General features: G+C 42.5%; 1 long non-coding RNA gene across 1 annotated transcript in view; it reads left to right on the plus strand.

Moving 5' to 3' along the window:
• The window catches only part of LOC114045107, a 29984-nt gene that overhangs the window by 8355 nt on the left and 2496 nt on the right, over positions 1 to 19133 (plus strand). The window contains exon 2 of the long non-coding RNA XR_003569342.1: positions 11032 to 11254. This is a non-coding gene — a long non-coding RNA (uncharacterized LOC114045107). The remainder of the gene's footprint in view (positions 1 to 11031; positions 11255 to 19133) is intronic.

The raw sequence follows: 19133 nt of genomic DNA on the forward strand, positions 1-19133 counted from the left end.
CTACTACTATTACTACTACTCCTACTCCTACTACTACTACCACTACTACTACTACTACTACTGCTACTACTACTGCTACTACTACTACTACTACTACTTACTACTCAGATGCAAGGGAGCAGTGGAAAGGGTTCTTATTGCACCAGGAATCAAGAAGACCTGGATTTGAATCCTGCCTGAGACTCAGAATTTCAGGTTCCTCCTCCATGGCATGGGAATGATAATACTCTTCCTGACACAAGTCAATTCAATAAGCATTTATCAGTCACCACTGTGGGCTGCTAAGCCCTCGGGTTACAAAGGCAAAAATAAAATAATCCCTGCCCTCAAGGCATTTCTACTAGCAAGGTTATGGTCTCTCTCAGAAGGTGGTAGTGGGGCAGCTAAGTGGTGCAGTGGATAGAACACCAGCCCTGGAGTCAGGAGGACCTGAGTTCAAATCCCAGCTCAGCCATTTGACACTTAACAGCTGTGTGACCCTGGGCAAGTCACATAATCCTGATTGCCTCAAGGGGGAAAAAAAAAGGTAGTTGTAAGGAAAGTGCTTTTCAAATCTATGTACTGATTTTAAGTACTGTTCTAGACCACAGGGAATCTCATGAAGAGTTGTGGGGTTTCCCAGTTCTTCTAGTCCCAGCTACATCAGATTGTAACTATAAGATACAAGATGTAAGACAGATATAAATTAGCCATGCCCATGACCGCCTCAAGAGAATGTGTACTGCCTTCTCACCTAGAGCTCTTAGAATCTGGGAGTTATCAGAGAAGACTTCTTGGAGGAGGTAGGACCTTGCAATCACAACACTTTACATTTCTATTGTAGTTTTACATACATTTAATCAGTCATTCATACATAGGTTTTCTCTAAGTAACTAGGTGGCCCTGTGAATAGAGCGTGGGGCCTGGAGTCCAGGAAGATCTGAGTTTAAATCTGGTCTCAGACACTTACTAGCTATGTGACCCTGGGCAAATCACTTAACCCCTGTTTGCCTCAGTTTCCTCATCTATAAAATGGGAATAATAATAGCCTTTACTTCCCAAGGTTGTTGTGAGGATCAAATGAGATAATAATTGTAAAGTGTTCAACCAAGTCCCTGGCACATAGTAGGAGCTAAGTAAATTTTAGCTATTCTTCTTATTATTACTAGTTGTGTGACCCTGCGCAAGTCACTTAACCTCTGCCTCAGTTTCTTCATCTGTAAAAAATGGGGGGAGGGGCAGCTAGGTAGCACAGGGGATAGAGCACTGACCCTGGAGTCAGGAGGACTTGAGTTCAAATCTTGCCTCAGACACTTGACACTTACTAGCTATGTGACCCTGGGCAAGTCACTTAACCCCATTGCCTAGCCAAAAAAAAAAAAAAAAAATGGAGTCATAAGAACACCTGCCTACCTGTTATGAGGATAAAATGAGATAACATTTATAAAGCATTTTGCAAATCTTAATGCACTCCTTATGAAGGCTTGGCTCACTCTCTTGGCAACCCCCTCCCCTCAGTTGTTAGTATTCTTTCCTTCCTCAGATTATACAGGGTATTCCAAAAGTCTTAAACTTTGATAGCTGAATCAGGGTGTTCCAAAAGTGGAACACCCTTTGTTGTCTTTATTTGTCTGTTGTAAACTCCAGCAAAATGGAAGCTCCTCAGTTGTTTGTTTGTTTGTTTTCTCTGTATCTCAGGTGCCTGGTACAGTCTCTGGCACACCACAGGCACTAGATAAATGATGATTGAATGAATGGATGAATATGTGTAGAATGGATATAGAGATGTAAAGTGTTCTTATTACAGGTCCCACCTCCTCCAAGGAGTCTTCTCTGATAACTGAAGTTGATGCTGATCTCTCCCCCTTCTGATGGCTCACAGCCTCTGTTGTCTATAGGCCACAAGCCTCTCTGGAATCTGTTGTAATAAGAAGTTCGCAGGATTTAGAGCTGGAAGGAACGAATTCAATGCTTTCTAATGTACTCTTACAGTTGTAGCACAAATGACCTCGGGACCCCAACCCAACTCTGGGGCCTGCAATATTTGGCAGGTTAGAGGTACTCTTTTGACCCTTCTGGCTTGAGCCCCCATCCAATGTGTTTTCATGTAGACCAAACCATTTTGACACATGAAATCATCAGTAAAAGCTGTTTAATGAAAACAGAGTAGCAAGGTAAATGAAGGACATTGAATTAAACATTCCACCCAGCGTGGACTTCCTAGAGAGTGCTACCCCCAGTTCCCCATTAACCACTCTGCCTCCACCACATAGCTGGTGCAATATACAGCGAATCATTTACGGAAGGGTGCCGGCATGGGAACCAGGGGCATCAGAGGGAGCATTGGTGCTTCCCCTTGACATGGGATTTAGGAGTGTGATAGAGAGAGTCATGGCTTCTCCATGGCCCAGGAACTAGACCATCGCCAGAGCCCTGAACACAGAAATCACTTTTTCTTCTTATCTCTCCCTGCCTAACCTAACCTTTACGAGGCTTTACTAATAGTCCCCAAAGCCTTCTGGGAGAACATAAGTAAATTCCACAAGGGAGTATGGGATTTGTAAAACAGATGTAATGATATCAATCATGCCTACTTCACAGATGGACTAGGAGAGGGGTGTAAAGAGCTCCACTTGAGGACCTAGAGGGCCACATGTGGCCACCAGCTGCAGGGTCCCCATCCCTGGACTACTGTATTCCCTCCTCACCTACAGATCTTAGAATCTTTTAGCTTTGTTCTAGTGGGAAAAAGAAGGTCAATTAAGACCTGGGTTCAAATGGCACTTTTGATACTAACTGTATGACCCTGGGCAACTCATTTCACCTCTCCAGGCCTCATGTGTAAAATAGGACCAATAATCTCTGTAGTTTCTACCTCATTGGGTTGTTGTAAGCCTCAAATTAGATAATTGACAATAAAGCATTTTGAAGACTTTGATCTGGTTATATGCATATATTTATACACATTCATTTATGCATACATGCATATGCATGTATATATGTATATCTGTATATATACATATATGTTGTTGTTCGGTTGTTTCATTTGTATCTGACTCTTTGTGACCTCATTTGGGGTTTTCTTGGCAAAGATACTAGAATGGTTTGTCGTTTCCTTCTCCAACTCATTTTACAGATGAGGAAACCGAGGCAAACAGGGTTGTGACTTGCCCAGGGTCACACAGCTAGTATAAACAAACAAACAAATGAATGAGTGTGTGTGTATAGTGGGTTGTTATTAATCAAGGGTCTGTGGTATTGTCAGTGTAGGCAGTCCTTCTACCCACGTGGATCATGAGGGCTCCATTGTCTTCAAGAGTTGCTGTGGCCTTACAATTCCTTGTTCGCTGGCTAACCTGGTGGTGATGAGCCTCTGAACTATCTGGTCCTCAGAATAGAAGGTATCCAGCCTGTCCCTGGGCCATATTCAAATCCTTTCCAGTCTAGCAGAAACCTCTAGAGCTTTCTTTTCCTGGAATACCCTGAATCAAATCACCCTGAAGGCTAATTTTAGTAGAGCAAGTGATTTTATGATCACTCATTACTCTCTCTGAGGGTAGACACTTCAATTCCATGAACCAAACTGTATGTGAAGAGGTGGCGCTGCTAGGTGCTGGGATATGGAAAGAAAATGAAAACGGTTCTTGCCTTCAAGGAGATTATAGTCTATTGGGAGGATATAACATGTGCAGAGATCAGGAAATACAAGGTCATTGATTTAGAGCTGAGAGAGACCTTAGAGGTCACCTAGCCCACATCCACATTTTACAGAGGGGGAAACTGAGGCCAAGAGAGATGAAGTGATTTGCCATAGTTCTAGATGATGGTAACAGTGCTCCCATTTCTATTTGTTGTGAGTAAACCTCAAAGTGTAATAGGAGTAAGGACTATTATTAATTATAATGATTCTGGGGGGGATTTATATGTACCTTTGGGACCAATAGTTGCTTGTTCTGATTTATATTTAGTTTTTCTTCTTTTAATGAAGGTAGGCAGTGTGTCATTATGGAGAGTGGGCCAGTTGGAGTTGGAGAGACTTGAGTTCCCAGCCTGTCCCTGATACTGGCTGTGTGACCATGGGCAAATCATTTAACTTGTCTGGGCTTCCAGGCAACTCTCTAAGACTCTAAGTTATATATAAAATTCTACCTCATACCCACCAGATTGGCAAAGTTGAGGATACAAGGAAAATGACAAATGTTGGAGGGGCTGTGGAATAAAAGACACACTGATGCACTGTTGGTAGAGCTGTGAATTGGCTCAATTTTTTTTTGATGAGGCAGTTGGGTTTAAGTAATATGCTTACTTAACACAGCTAGTAAGTGTTATGTGTCTAAGGCCAGATTTGAACTCAGGACCTCTTGAATCCACCATGCCACCTACCTGCCCCTAGAGCTGTGAATTGGTTGAGCCATTCTGGAAAGCAGATTGGAATGATGGCCCCCAAATTACTAAACTAGGCATACCCATTGACCTAGCTATACCAAAGAGATTAAAAAAAGAGGTGATGGGGAGGGGGAGGAAGGACCTGTATATTCAAAAATATTTCTAGTAACTCTTTTTTTCTTTCTTTTTTAAAAATTTATTTATTTTTAGTTTTCAACATTCACTTTTACAAGATTTTGAGTTCCAAATTTTCCCCCTCCCTCCACTCCCAAAACAGCATGCAATCTGATATAGGCTATACATGTACAATCATATTAAACATATTTCCACATTAGTCATATTGTGAAATAAGAATCAGTACAAAAGGGAAAAACCATGAGAAAGAAAAAAAAAGAGAAAATAGTATATTTAGATCTGTATTCAGACTCCATAGTTCTTTCTCCGGATACGGATAGCATTTTCCATCACGAGTCTTTTGAAATGGTCTTAGATCACTGCATTGCTGATAAGAGCTAAGTCTATTAAAGTTGGTCATTGTACAATGTTGCTGTTACTGTTATGTACAATGTTCTCCTGGTTCTAGCAGCTCTTTTTATCATGGCAAAGAACTGGAAACAAAGGGAGTGCCCATCAATTGGGGAATGGGTGAACAAATTATTACATATGAATGTAATAAAATACAACTGCACCATAACAAATGATAAAATCAATGGTTTCAGAGAAACCTGAAAAGACTTATGTGGACTGATACATAGTGAAGTGAGTAGAATCAGAAGAATAATTTGTACAATAACAACTTTGTAAAAACAAACAACTTTAAAAGACTTAAGAATTCTAATAAATTGCAATAACCAATGATGATTACAGACTATTGATGTCTCACCTCCTAATAGAAAGATGATGGACTTAATAATGATATATTTTAAGAATGTACATATTTTAATATAACCAATATAGGAATTTGTTTTGCCAGACTATATTTATTACAAAGATTTTGTTTTCTTTGCCTTTTCAGAGGGGAAGGGGAGGAGAGAATGGGAGGGAGAGGAAATAAATACTAATTGACAAAATAAGATAAAATAGAAGCTGTTAGAGATCAGTTGCTGAACTTCATCAGTGAAAGGAATTTCCATAAAGAGAACTTCCCCACAGTGAAGAAATCATGGTTCTAGATTTTTAAAAAAAGAATATGAATATATGATTATTTCACATCTATAAATCTCATTTCACCAGTAAGATTATAAGCTTCCTGGGGGAAGGCACTATAAAATAGACTTTTTTTTTATACCCATCTAGGCTGCCAGGCTTAGTAGATGGTGAACTGGTATGAGATTCATGAAGACCTGAATTCAAGACCTCACTCTGACACACATTGGGTGTGTGATCGGGACGAGTCACTTAACCTTTAAGTGACCCAGGCAGCTCTCTGACTATGGGGAAGAAAGTTAATCTGTATCAGTAAGGAAAGTTCCTTCCAAGGGCTTCCCTACCCTGATGAAATCACAGGTAGATTAAAAAAAAAGTGCCTGACACATTGTGGATTCAAATAAATATTTTGTGAATTGAACCAACTTAAGCTTTATGATACAATGTTTCCATTGATCTGAACTGGAAATAAGGAGAACTAAGCTTTGGTCCCAGGCCTGTTATTAACTCATTTTATGAGCCTGGGCAGATCACTTCTCCTGGGGACTCAGTTTCCTCCCCCTATAGTTTGGATTAGACGGCCTCCAGGGTCCCCTAGCTCTAAAATTTTGTGAACTCACGAGTAGACCTATGTTCTTGAGAAGGTCAAAGGGGACTAGGTGCTAGATCCTTGAGGGATCTCAAGCAAGTTGGGCAGCTGAGAGGCTCTAAGGCAGGGCTGCTTAAACTTTTTCCACTCAGGACCCCTTTTTGAGTTTAGACAGCACTTGTTGGAATTATGTGGCCTGAGGGCATGTGCAGTGCGGAGTTCACATGCTGTGCATTCAGAACCAAGCTTCAGTGAAGTTGTGGGATGCTAGAAACATCTCGGATTCATTATGTGTTTGACTTTGAATTCATTTTTGGTCGCTGCGCGTTCAGAAACCTTTTACTGTTGTCAAAATTTTCAGTCAGGACCCACAGTTTAAGAAGCACTGCCAGGTATCCAAGAGTAGAACTAACTAGACTGTGGCTTCTGGGAGGAATTTCACACAGCACCCAGGCCCAGGGCTTCAAGGACATCTGGCCTGGGGAAGGGGCCAAGGTTATAGACTTCCTGCTGCTGGGAAATGGTACATACACCCTGCTTGGCTGGGGGGGCGGGGAGAGGAGAGAGGAGAGAGAGGAGAGAGGGGAGAGAGAGAGAGAGAGAGAGAGAGAGAGAGAGAGAGAGAGAGAGAGAGAGAGAGAGAGAGAGGGAGAGAGAGAGAGAGAGAGAGAGAGAGAGAGAAAGGAGACAGAGACAGAGAAACAGAGACACAGAGAGAGACAGAGACAGAGAAACTTGAGTCTTGAACCCACAACCCCTTGTTTCCTCAGGATCCCTTGTGGTTTTAGACAGAGGATCTCACCCTGCATTGCTTTCCTTCGGAAATGTTCAATCAAAGGAAAGAGATCTGTCTACTCAGAAAAAATGCAGCCACTAGGGTATTAATAGCTACCCTCTGAGGCCACTGTTGATAAGAAAGGAATTCTGTCTTAACAGCCAGGAGTCTTGGAGGTGTCATTATAGTCCTAAATCTCCGGTCCCCAATGGAAGGCCTCTAGCAGCTCTGGAGGGGTAGAGGGAAAGGGCAAAGTCTGGAGGGATAATTCCCAGTTGGGAACAAACAAAGAACCCAGAAACCCTGCTCTGGCCTGCTAGATGAGTGATCTGCCCCAGTTTTTTGAGCTTCCAGGAACAGTGTTAAGTCCAATGGGTGGGGGCTTCCAGGAAACAGTGAACCCAGTTGCTGCTTGGGTGAGGCTCTAGCTTGCTCGCTGGCTCCCTGGGGCCTCGTGATGGCCCCCTAGGGGTGCAGGGCCAGAGGCCAACATTGCTGGGGGGCTCTGGCTCAATCTTTGGCTCTCCCATGGTTCCTAGGGCTGAGGGAGTCAAGTGACAGTAACATCTGCTCCTTCCTGGGAAAAACACAGCTGCTGTTTAGAGAAGGACCTAGCTGCCACTGCTCCCTTCTCCAACTTCATGGTGCCCTGCCCCCATCTCCTCATAAAAGGGATATAATTTTAGAATTAGAAGGAATCTTAAAACATAGAATGTCAGAGCTAGAAGGGACTTTAGAACCCAGAATGTCAGAGCTGGAAAAGGCCTTAGAACCCAGAATGTCAGAGTTAGGGGGAGACCTCAGAACTCAGAATGCCAGATCTGGGAAGGGCCTTAGAACACAGAATGTCAGAGTTAGGGGGAGCCCTTAGAACTCAGAATGTCAGATCTGGGAAGGGCCTTAGAACCCAGAATGTCAGAGTTAGGGGGAGCCTTTAGAACTCAGAATGTCAGATCTGGGAAGGGCCTTAGAACACAGAATGTCAGAGTTGGGAGGGAACTTAAAGATCATTCACTCTAAATTTTCATTTTGCAGATAAGGAAACTAAATTAGATAAGGTGAGTGACTTGTCTAAGGCCATAGCAGCAGATCTGCTAGTGAAGTGTCCAAATATTGTGCCCTATTATCAGGGCCTGCTGACCTCCAAGGTTCATTTTTCAGTCCTATCCAGTTGAACCTCATGCTGCAGGGTCCCCACCTTAGGCATTTAGTGACTCCACATGAGTGAACGGTGTGATATGGTATCTGGAAAAGCCAATTTGATTTTTTGCATTAAGAAAGGCACAGTGTCCAGGGCAAAGGAAATGATGGATGGTCCCACTGTACTTTGCCCTGGTCAGAACACAGCTGGAGTGCTGTGTTCAGTTCTGACCCAGTCTTTTAGGAAAAGACATTTATTTATAAGCTGGAGAACATCCCATTAGAATGGAAGCTCCTTGAGGGCAGGAACTATTTGTTTACTTAATTGGTGCTTAATAAATGCTTGTTGATTGATTGGTTGAGCATCCAGAAGAGAATGACCACGATGGTAAAAGGCCATGCCACAGGAGGATTACTTGTAGGGAACAGGAATGCTTAACTTGGAAAAGAGAAGATGGGGAAACATGACTAGTTGTCTTCAAGTATTTTTAGGAGTGGCATGTGAAAGATTAGGCTTCCTCTGCTTGACCCCAGAGGGTAGCCCTAGGAGCAATGGATGGGAGTTAGAGATTGGCAGATTTAGGCTTGGTATGAAAAAAAAAAAGCAAGACAATTAGAGCTATCTCAGAATGCAACAGGATATTTTAGCTCCCATGATCTTCCCATGGAGGCTGGGACATTATAGAAAGGATTCCTGTTCAGATGCAGGTTGGATTAGGTGACCTCTGAGATTCTAACCCTTCTAACCCTGAGATTCTGTGAATCTGGCTCCTGGCTCCTAGGTCAGGGCTCTTTCCACTGCATAACTCATTCTTTTAGAAGGAAACAACAGTGGCCTGAGTGTCTGGACACCCTGTCCCATGTACTGGAACTAGGACAAAATGAAAGCAAGAAGATGGGCACCTTTCCCATTCTGCCTCTTCCTGGTCTTTTGCACAACAGCTCATTGCATTCCCTGGCTTTAGCTCCCATGAATACTGTAAACATCTTACTGTGACCTCCACCAAAGCCCTATTCTAGGGGTCTTGTTTTGATGAATGGCCCATTGTGGTAAAGATGCCCCATTCCACTCTTTTCTTGCTGTTCTAGTATTTGCAATATAATACTGTGTGATTCAGACATAATACTTTGTGATTCAGGATTCCTCAGTATGTGATCTGTCTCTTATTGGTATGCGATCTCTCTTTTTTCTAGTGGCTGTTAAATGTGTAGAGTTCTGGCCTTAAAATCAAGAAGGCCTGAGTTCAAATCCTGCCTTATATCTCATGTCTTCACCCTGGGCAAGTCACTTAACTTCTATTTGCCTCAGTTTCCTCATTTGTAAAATGGGGTTAATAATAACCTCTATCTTTTTAAAAAAATTTTTAATATGAGGCAATTGGGGTTAAGTGACTTTCCCAGGGTCACACAGCTAGTATCAAGTGTCTGGTCTGAGACCGGATTTGAACTCAGGTCCTCCTGACTTCAGGGCCAGTGCTCCATCCATTGCACCGCTTAGCTGCCCCAATAATAACCTCTATCTTAAAAGGTTGTGAAAATAAAATGGTGATGTGAGACTGAAGCTCAGGAGACAGAACAGTTGGCTTTGTAGGTTTGGGAGTCATCTCCATAAAGATGAGATTGAACCTATGAGAGCTAATGAGATCATCAAGAAGACAGGCTGTGGAGAGAAAAGTGGGCCCAGGAAAGCACTTTGGGGATACCCAGCCAAGTGGAGTTTATTGTGTATCCTTCCTTCCGGAAGAGGAGCAGGACATGAGTGATGATCCAGCAAAAAAGATTGAGAAGAACAGGTCAGACAGGTGGGAAGACACCCAGAAGGAAAAGTGTCAGAAAAGCCAAAGAAGGAGGAAGTATGGAGTTTGGGGGTGGCAACAGTGTCAGAAGCTACAGAGCAGTCTAGGCTGAGCACTGAGAAGAGGCCAGCGGACTTGGCCATCAAGAGATTGTTTGGCAACCTCAAAGAAAGCCATGTCAGTCAAGTGGTGGGACTTAGAAGCCACATTGCAAGGGATTCGGAAGTGAGTGGGAGGTGAGAAAGTGAAGGCAGTGAATGTAAATTGCTGTTTTTTTCTGGAGTCTGGCTGGGGTATAAATGAGAGCTATAGGTTGATAGCCTGAGGGGAAGGCAGGACCAACTGAAAGTTGTTTTTTGTTTTAAGATTGGGGGAGAATTGGGCAGATTTGTAAGCAAGGGAGCTGGTAGCTACAAAGGATCTGAGATTTAGAACTGGACTTAGAATAGTTCTAAAGACTATTTAGACCAACCTCCTTAATTTTTACAGATGGGGAAACTGAGGCCCCCAGGGGTTAAATTATTGGTCAAAGGTCACTTAATGGCAGGGGTGGGATGTGAACCTAGGTCCTCCAATTCCAAAGCTAGTGCACTTTCCATTCTACCAGGTTAAAGATATGTGTATGAGAGAGACAGGGGCAGCTAGGTGGCGCCATAGTGCATAGAGTGCTGGACCTACAGTCAGAAAGACTCCTCTTCCTGAGATCAAGCCTGGCCTAGCTCTATGACCCTGGGCAAGTCACTAAACCCTGTTTGCTACAGTTTCCTCTTCTGTAAAATGAGCTGGAGAAGGACATGACAAATCACTCCAATATCTTTTCCAAGAAAACCTTGAATGGGGTCAGGAAGAGTTGGACATGACTGAAAAAAGTGATTTATTGATGAGTGAGACAGAGAGAGGACAGAGAGACAGACAAAGAAACAGACAAAGATAGAGAATGATCTAAGGGGGCAAGCTCCTGGAGGAGATAGGAGGAAATAATGATCAAGGCTTTAAGGCATGTCCCCTCGAGAGGCAGGAGGACCTGGGCTCAAATTCTGCCTCAGACATTGACCAACTGTGTGACCTTGCACAAACCATTTAACCTCTCTGGGACTCAGTTTCCTCCCCTGTTAAATGAGGAGATAGGCTTTGATCGCCCCTAAATAGCCCCACCCCCAGTTCTAAACCTATAATCTTATAAGTATTCTTATTAATGGGCAATGTATCTGTCATCCAAGAACCAGCTGAGCTCAGTGGATGGAGGTCCATCCATCACCAGAGGACTGGTCATTCACAGCCTTTCATGAAGACCATTTGCTAAGGCTCAGAGGTGTGGAGATTAGCAGCAGAAGTGCTCACAGTGAATGGAGAACAGATTCCGGGAGTATATGGAGCAGAATGAGGTAGAAAGAGCCCTGGATTGGGAAGATCTGGGTTTGACTCCCAGCTGTATGACCTTGGGTAAGTCTCTTGTCTTCTTTGGGTTTAAGAATCAGCCTCTTCTTCTCTTCCATCCCCTACTCCCACTTTTAACTTCTTGTTGGAGAAATCAAACCAAGATCGACATTACTTCTGGAAAGGGGGTGACAGTTGACTTCCCCATATCTCCATTTATAATCCCCATGGATACTGTCAGGGGTTTCCTAACCTGGAGGTCGTGAATGTGGCTGGGTTTTTTTTCCCCCTTCATATTTTGATGACCATTTCAATATAATTAGTTTTGTTTGTAATTTGATATATTTCATTTTATTCATTAAAAAAAGAAAAACATTTTGAGAAGGTGTCCACAGGCTTCATCAGGACTGACGGCCAAAGGAAGTCCAGGACATAAAGATTAAGAACCCCTGGCCGAGACCAAAGATGCCTTCCCAAGCCACCCCTGCCAAATATTCATTGTGTTCCCCTAACAGAATGTAAGCTCCATGAGGGCAGAGATTGCGTACCTTTTATGAGGGCCTAGACCCTAGCACAGTGCCTAGTGAATAGTAAATGCTTGCCTAGTGATTGACTGATATGAAAAATATTCAAATATGAAACTGCCCTCTGCTCAGAGTCTCACACCACATTCAGACTTTCTTCAGACCCTCAAATTCACAGTTTCTTCCAGGATTGGGGAAGTTATGAGAGAGATTGCTTAGCCAGCCTGGAGGTGCAGCAGTTTAGACTGGAAAAGTCAGTGTGTTAAGCTAGACAAAGCTGGCCTCTCTGGCTGGGCTGCCTATCTGGGATCTGCCTGCCTGTATGTACATGTTTTGCCTCCTAAGATTTCTGCCATTGTGATAAAGTAGGGCTAGTACTGTAAATAGCATCCTGAGGGTTTGCCATTTTACATGACTCACCACAGAAAAGGGGCATGAAGGTAGGATAAAAGGGTCTGGCTTCAGTTTTCAGGGTCCGTAGAGGACCTTGCTGCTTGTTTTTTTTGGGGGTGGGAATGAGTCAGGGGAAAGGAGTGGGGTGGGCTCATTGGGGAAGTCTGGGAGCCTTCCTCTAAGGGATCCCTGAGACAGTTTTGTCTCTTTGACCCAAAGCAGCACCTGGAACAATGGGTAGCCCCTCTTAGGGCCACACAAGGGTGTCCCCGAAGCAGCTGCTGAATCTATTCTCAGCCCTTCCTGGGGAGACACCTGAAAAGTCATCATCCCCTGACATAATGACCAAGATTACCCAGGTACACAAGAACAGCTTCAAGCCATCACCAGACCGGTTCCTCTCAAAATCACTAATAAATCAACTGTCAGTTGGTTGGGTCCTGAATAAACATCATTGTCCTCTTAGTACCCTGGGGAAGGAAAAAGAGGCACCAAAGTCCAGGGCCTGAAATCTGAGGAGCTCTCTTCTCTACAACTGGGTACTCTAGCTAGGAACCAGGGGTTAGTGGGGATGAAAGTACTTAGTAAACCTTAACGTGTAATAATAATAATAGCAATAAGACTTCAATAAATATTAAGTCCCTAATATTTGCCAGGCACTGTTCTAAATGCTGGGGATACAAAAAGAGGCAAAAGACTTCCTCAAGAAACTCACAAGCTAATGGGGAAGATAACAAGCAAACAAAAATGTACAAAAAAGCTGTGTAAAAGACAAGGAGGAAATAATTAACAGGGGGAAAGTACTAGAATTATGAGAGGCTAGGGAAGGCTGTCAGTAAAAAAAGGGATTTTAGTTGGGACTTAAAGGAAACCAGGAAGGTCACTGCTGGAACAGAGTAGGGAAAGCGTTGCAGGCATGGGGGACAGCCAGAGAGAAGGTCTGGAGTCAAGAGACATAGTATCTTGTCAGTCATTCAAACAATCAATCTAAGATCCTTTATAAAGTACCTACTATGTGCCAGGCACTGTGTTAATTTATACAGGGTGGCCCCAAAGTCTTAAAGCAGTTTTATGCTTTAATAGCTCAGTTATTTTATTTTAAGCTTAATAGAGTTAAATAAGATTTAATAGCTCCAAACTGCACTAAGACTTTTGGGACGGTCTGTATTATATAGTATTGCATATACATAATGCATGCTATAACATGTGATAAACATTTTATATCACACAATACCTATATGTACATCTCTATATAGAAGCATGGAGGTACAGGGGGAGAGGAAGTAGGTCTCAAAGTCTTAAGATCTGGGCTTAAGTCCTAATTCTGACATGCATTGGTTGTGGGAATTTGGACAAGTCATTTGAACTCTTAGCGCTTTAGGCATTTTTCTCACCTGTGAGTTCCCTCTATCCATGAAGGCACAAGTCTGAGTTCTTTTCCCTGTTCTATAGACATCTATTCATGCACACAGACACACACAGACATACAAATGCACACACATATATGCAGACACAAATACACATACAAACCACATGGAAGTTAGAGGACCATCCCTAGAGTCAGGAGGACCTAGGATCTAGCCTGTCTCTACACACATAACTGGACACAGCCACTGGGTGACACACTGGACTTAAGAATCAGGAAGCCCTAAATTCAAATGTTGACTCAAAGACACTTCCTAGCTATGTTACCCTAGGCAAGTTACTTCACCTGTGTCTGTCTCAGTTTCCTCATCTAAAAAGGGGGAGGGGATAATAATGAGATCCAGGCAGCTAGGTGGTGGTGGGCCTGGAGTCAGGAAGACCTGAGTTCAAATCCAGTCCCAGACATTTACTAGCTTGTGTGACCCTGGGCAAGTCACTTAACCCTGTTTGTCTCAGTTTCCTCATCTGTAAAATGAGCTGGAAAAAGAATGGCAAACCACTCCAGTATCTTTGCGGAGAAAACCCCAAATTGGATCACATGACTGAATAACTGAACAACAACAACAGTGAGATACTATTTGTAAACCTTGGAGCACTACATGAATACTAGTTGTTGTTGTTATAATATGGGTTGCATGACCCTGGCCAAGTCACTTAACTTTTCAGTGCTTCAGGCAACTATCTAAGACTATATATTACAGCTAAATTGCCAGTCTGGATCAATGGAGAGACTTTCCACATTCAGTTTCCCAGGTTGATGAAATCACAGGTCCAGACCCCCTACTCCAAATCTCTCTCTCAATAGTAATAATATAGAATTCATTCAACAGTACATATACATGCATATGTGTATATACGTACATGTATGCGTGTATATATACATTTGACAGACTGCAGATTAATTACAAGTTGCACTCACATTTAAACAAGAGGCAGAAAGTATGCTGGATTATCTTTGGGAAATTGGAAAGCTAGGTGGCCCAATGGATCAGATGATGGGTTGGAGTCAGGAAGACATGAGTTCAAATTCTGGTAATTGTTAGCTATGTGACACTCAGCAAATCACTTAACCTCTGTTAACCTCAGTTTCCTCAATTGTAAAATAAGGATAATAGCAGTATCTACCTTGTGAGGAGGGTCATTTTGAGGATCAAATGAGACAATATCTATAAAAAGCACTCAGCACAATACCTGGCACATAGTAGGAGCTGTATAAACGCTTAATTCCCTTCCCCTGTCCCCCTTTAGTGATCCCAAACTTCTCCCTGAAGCAAAGGTCCATCTTTTTAATACCAACATTCTACCTGTGGAATTGTATGCCTTTGAGTCATGGAACCCAACAGTGTCCAAAGCATTAAATATAAGTATTATTTAGAGAGCAATGGAAGGGTGTATAGTGGGTATGAGCAGAAGGTGACATAAAAATGGAAGAAGGATGTCATTAAAGAAATGTACAATTGAAAAAGAATGGGGCAGCTAGGTGGTGCAGTGGATGGAACTCGGGCCTTGGAATGAGGAGGACCTGAGTTCAAATCCTGCTTCAGACACTTGACACTTATTAGTTGTGTGACCCTGGGCAAGTCACTTAACCCTGATTGCCTCACCAGAAAGCAAAAAAAAAAAAAAAAGAAAGAAAGAAAAGAAAAGAAAAAGAAAGTGGACTAGTCCTGGGTTAAACGTGTGGGATAATCAAAGGAGAGTCTGTGTACCTCACTGGTCTCTTTGGCATGTCTAGATAAATCAGGCAAGATTCAGCACACTGGTTAGATCCTCTGTGGTGGACTTCTAGGAAGACACAGACAAGAGTCTCACAGGATGGATGACTATGGATGTGACTGGCATCATTAGAGGAAACATCCACAATGATGAGATGACAGGTCTGTTAGAGTATTTTCAGTATTCACAATGTAACCTGTGGTTCTGGGTCCCTCCAGACTCTGGGCTCACATGGACCAGGTTTGATTCTGGGGGGTGATACTAAGGGATCAGTTTCTCTTTGCTCACATTGCCTTCATCTGGAGTACTTAAAGAAAATCTCTAAATATCCTTACGATATAGTTTATGTTTCCCAAATAACAGGGGCCCCTCAGTGTATACTATGGATGTTTGGTGTGGGATAGCCTTTATTTTGCCTCCACAGAAAATGCATGAGATACACAGGACTCATAGGGATCGACGACAGAGGGAAGGATAGGGAAGGGAACATACATTTACTAAGTAGCTGCTATGTGCCAAGCACTGTGCTCTGAGTGCTTTACAAATATTATCTTATTTGATAGATAGAGAAATATATAAATATCCCATTAGAGTCTCTCCGTGATGTAAATACACTTTGGGAGGCTGTTGGACAAATCTCCTTCTCATGTACCACCACTGGCAGAGGAATTCAAAGCAATAGCTGGGTTACCAAGTCTAGAGTTCTGCCTTTTTTCCCATGACATGGCTTTAGTCCTTCAGCTACAAGTGCTATTGCATTACACTCTGTTAAGGAAATCTCCTTCTAGAAGGATCTGCCTATCCACTTGAACTTGGGAATGCTTCAGTTTTGGATTCTCTGAGAGGTAACTCCCAAAGCCAGGAAAATCCATAGTGAGGTGCCTTGCAAGCACGTATCTATATCCCTTCCATGTGCTTCTGCAGAAACTCGATTAATGCCCCAGCTTTTCTGGTAGGGAATTATCCATTCTTAGGAACCAAGGAAACAAAAAAGCAGAAGGTTCCAGCAGAGTGAGGACTGGGAATCTCAGGTCACCTGGTCAAGAACAGATGTGCTTCTCCTGCATCCATTAACTGCCATGGTAGAGCTGGGATTATAGAGAGCCAGTGTGGATACAAGGTACCCACCTCCTGACAGGTGATGGATTCAAGGTTCAGAATGAGACATACATTTTTGGACATAGATAATTAAAAAAAAAACTGTTCACAGGGACAGATTTCTTCTCTCCCCTTCATCAACAGTCCCTCATGCAGGTCCCTTCTATTGAGCTCATCTGGAACTTCAAGAGAAGGAAGGAGAAAAGTACTGCCAGCTGCCTTTTATAGACCACAAATGGGGCAGGGGAGGAAGAAAGGGGGATGCTTCTGACCAGAAGCCATCTCTGCTTAGCCTTAGTTTCCAATCATCTTTGAGCCAGCCCCAGACACTGGGGAAGAATTCCCTCTGTCTCTCAGCAACATACCATGTAAAGAGTCCTTTCATTGCCTTCAGACCCTCTTATCTCATCAAGCTGATTGGAGCTCAGCCTCCCTATCAACAATATGATCTGCAAAAGACTTTACAGGCATAATTGTACATGAATCTCATACAAGTCCGTTAGCCTCCCGGTGCCTCAGTTTCTTTATCTGTAAAATGAGTGGGTAGGACTGAATGACCTCTACAATCTCTTCTAGGAATCATGGAGGGACAGGACATCTTTGAAAGTTATATGATGCAGGCAACTAGGTAGCGCAGTGGATAGAGCATCAGCCCTGGAGTCAGGAGGACCTGAGTTCAAATCTGACCTCAGTCACATAATACTTAATTGCTGTGTGACCCTGGGCAAGTCACTTAACCTCATTGTCTAATCAAAAAAAAAAAAGTTATATGATGGATTTATCATATACTTAAAAAGAAAAGTAAGCCCTAGAAAATAGATTCAGTTGCGTGATAATGTCCTCCTCTCCTACAGTGTATATGGAATTGCTCATTTTAATTGGTGTTTGTTAGGGTCAGAATTAACAATTTTAAAAATACATATTTCCTATTCATCCTGTATATAACTTGCTTTGCATATATTTGGATATTGTCTTCCCATTAGATTGTAAGCTCTTAGATGGCAGAAATGGTCTTTTGCCTCTTTTTTATATCCTCAGAGCTTAGCATAGTGGCCAATACATAGTAGGTTCTTAATACATATTTATTGATTAAAAAAATAAAATAAAATACAGTCCCTTCTAGCTCTAAATCCTAGAATCCTGGGTTGACTGAGTGTTCATTCCAAAGCCAGGAACACAGCCGTCTCCTGTATTAATGACACATGCCACTAGGGGTCAGTGTTGCTTCATGCTAGTGCCTACCATAAGCATTACAATGGACAGGCTAACCGCCCACTAACCAAAGGCTGAGCCCTCTGCTGGACACCACCAGAGTGCATTAATTTACCTGTTCATACTTTTCTGGCTAAGAGGGGCTACAGGTTTCCTTAAATCCAGCTCAATTCCATGTAATTCAACAGATAGTTAAAAAAAAACAACCTACCATGGACAGCAACGGACTAGGCATTGGGGACTTGTCACTCAAATGCCCTTAAGGAGCTTAACTATCTAACAAGTGGGGATAAGGCAGATCCAGAAATAACTTTAATAGGATGATAATATATAAAGTAACAATGCCCAGGAGAGGCCCAGACAAAGCTATGAGAACTTTGAGGAGGGAAAGATCACTTTTACCATAGTGGTAGATTTATAGCTAGAATGTAGTTTAGAAGTTATCTAGTGCAACCCTGCCTCACTCCATTTTAAAGATGAGGAAATTGAGGCCCCAGGAGGTCAGGTGACTTGCCCAGAATCTCACAGATAGTAAATGGCAAAGGTGGGACTCAAACCCAGGTCCTATAATTACAAATCCAGCACACTTTGGTTGTACCTCTTAGATACAAATAGCATATGGTCTTATCTATTAAAGTTGGCTGTACTTCCTGTATCTCCATTCTAGACTGAACTCTATCAGGGAAGAGACCACGTCTCATGGTAATAATAGATTGGGTTTCTTTCCTGTGGTTTTTCCCTTTTGTTCTGATTCTTCCTTCACAACATGATTAAAGCAGAAATATGTCTAAAAAATAATACATCAGATTTCCATAGTGTTTATTTATTTTTTGGGTTGGGCAATGGGGGTTAAGTGACTTGCCCAGGGTCACACAGCCACAGTGTTTAAAGTTTACAAAGCACTTTCCTCACAACCAGCCTATGAAGTAGATGCTATTATTATACTTATTTGACAAATGAGAGAACCAAGGCACAGAAGGGGGATGGTACTTGTTTAAGTTGTTGTTGTTTCAGTCCTGTCTGACTTTTCATGACCCCATTTGGGTTTTCTTGGCAGAGATACTGGAGTGTTGGCCATTTCTTTCTCCAGCTTGTTCTGCAGATGAAGAAACTAAGGCAAACATGGTGAAGTGACTTGCCCAGGGTCACCCAGCCAGTATAAGTGTGTGAGGTCAGATTTGAATTTAGGAAAAGGAGTCTTTCTGACTACAGGCTGGGCACTCTATCCACTGTACCACCCAGCTGCCCTACAAATACATATAGTCAACCAAAATAAATGTCCACATTGACCATGTCCTAAAAAAATCATCTCACTCTGCACTCTGAGCCTTTCCTCTCTTTATCAGGAGGTAGGTAGCACATAGACCTCTGGAATTATGGTCGGGTCATTAACACTGAGCAGAGTTCCTAATTCTTTCAAAGTTATCTGTCTCTAACAAACATATTGTTGTGACATTGTATAAATAATTCTCCTAGTTCTATTCACTTCACTTTGCATCAGTTCCTACAAGTCTTCCCAGGTTTTCTGAAATCCTCTCCTTCCTCATTTCTTAGAGCACAATAGTATTCTATCACAT

This window comes from Vombatus ursinus, unplaced genomic scaffold (assembly GCF_900497805.2).
Source record: "Vombatus ursinus unplaced genomic scaffold, bare-nosed wombat genome assembly UNPS02014777.1, whole genome shotgun sequence".
In the NCBI taxonomy this organism is placed as follows: Eukaryota; Metazoa; Chordata; class Mammalia; order Diprotodontia; family Vombatidae; genus Vombatus; species Vombatus ursinus.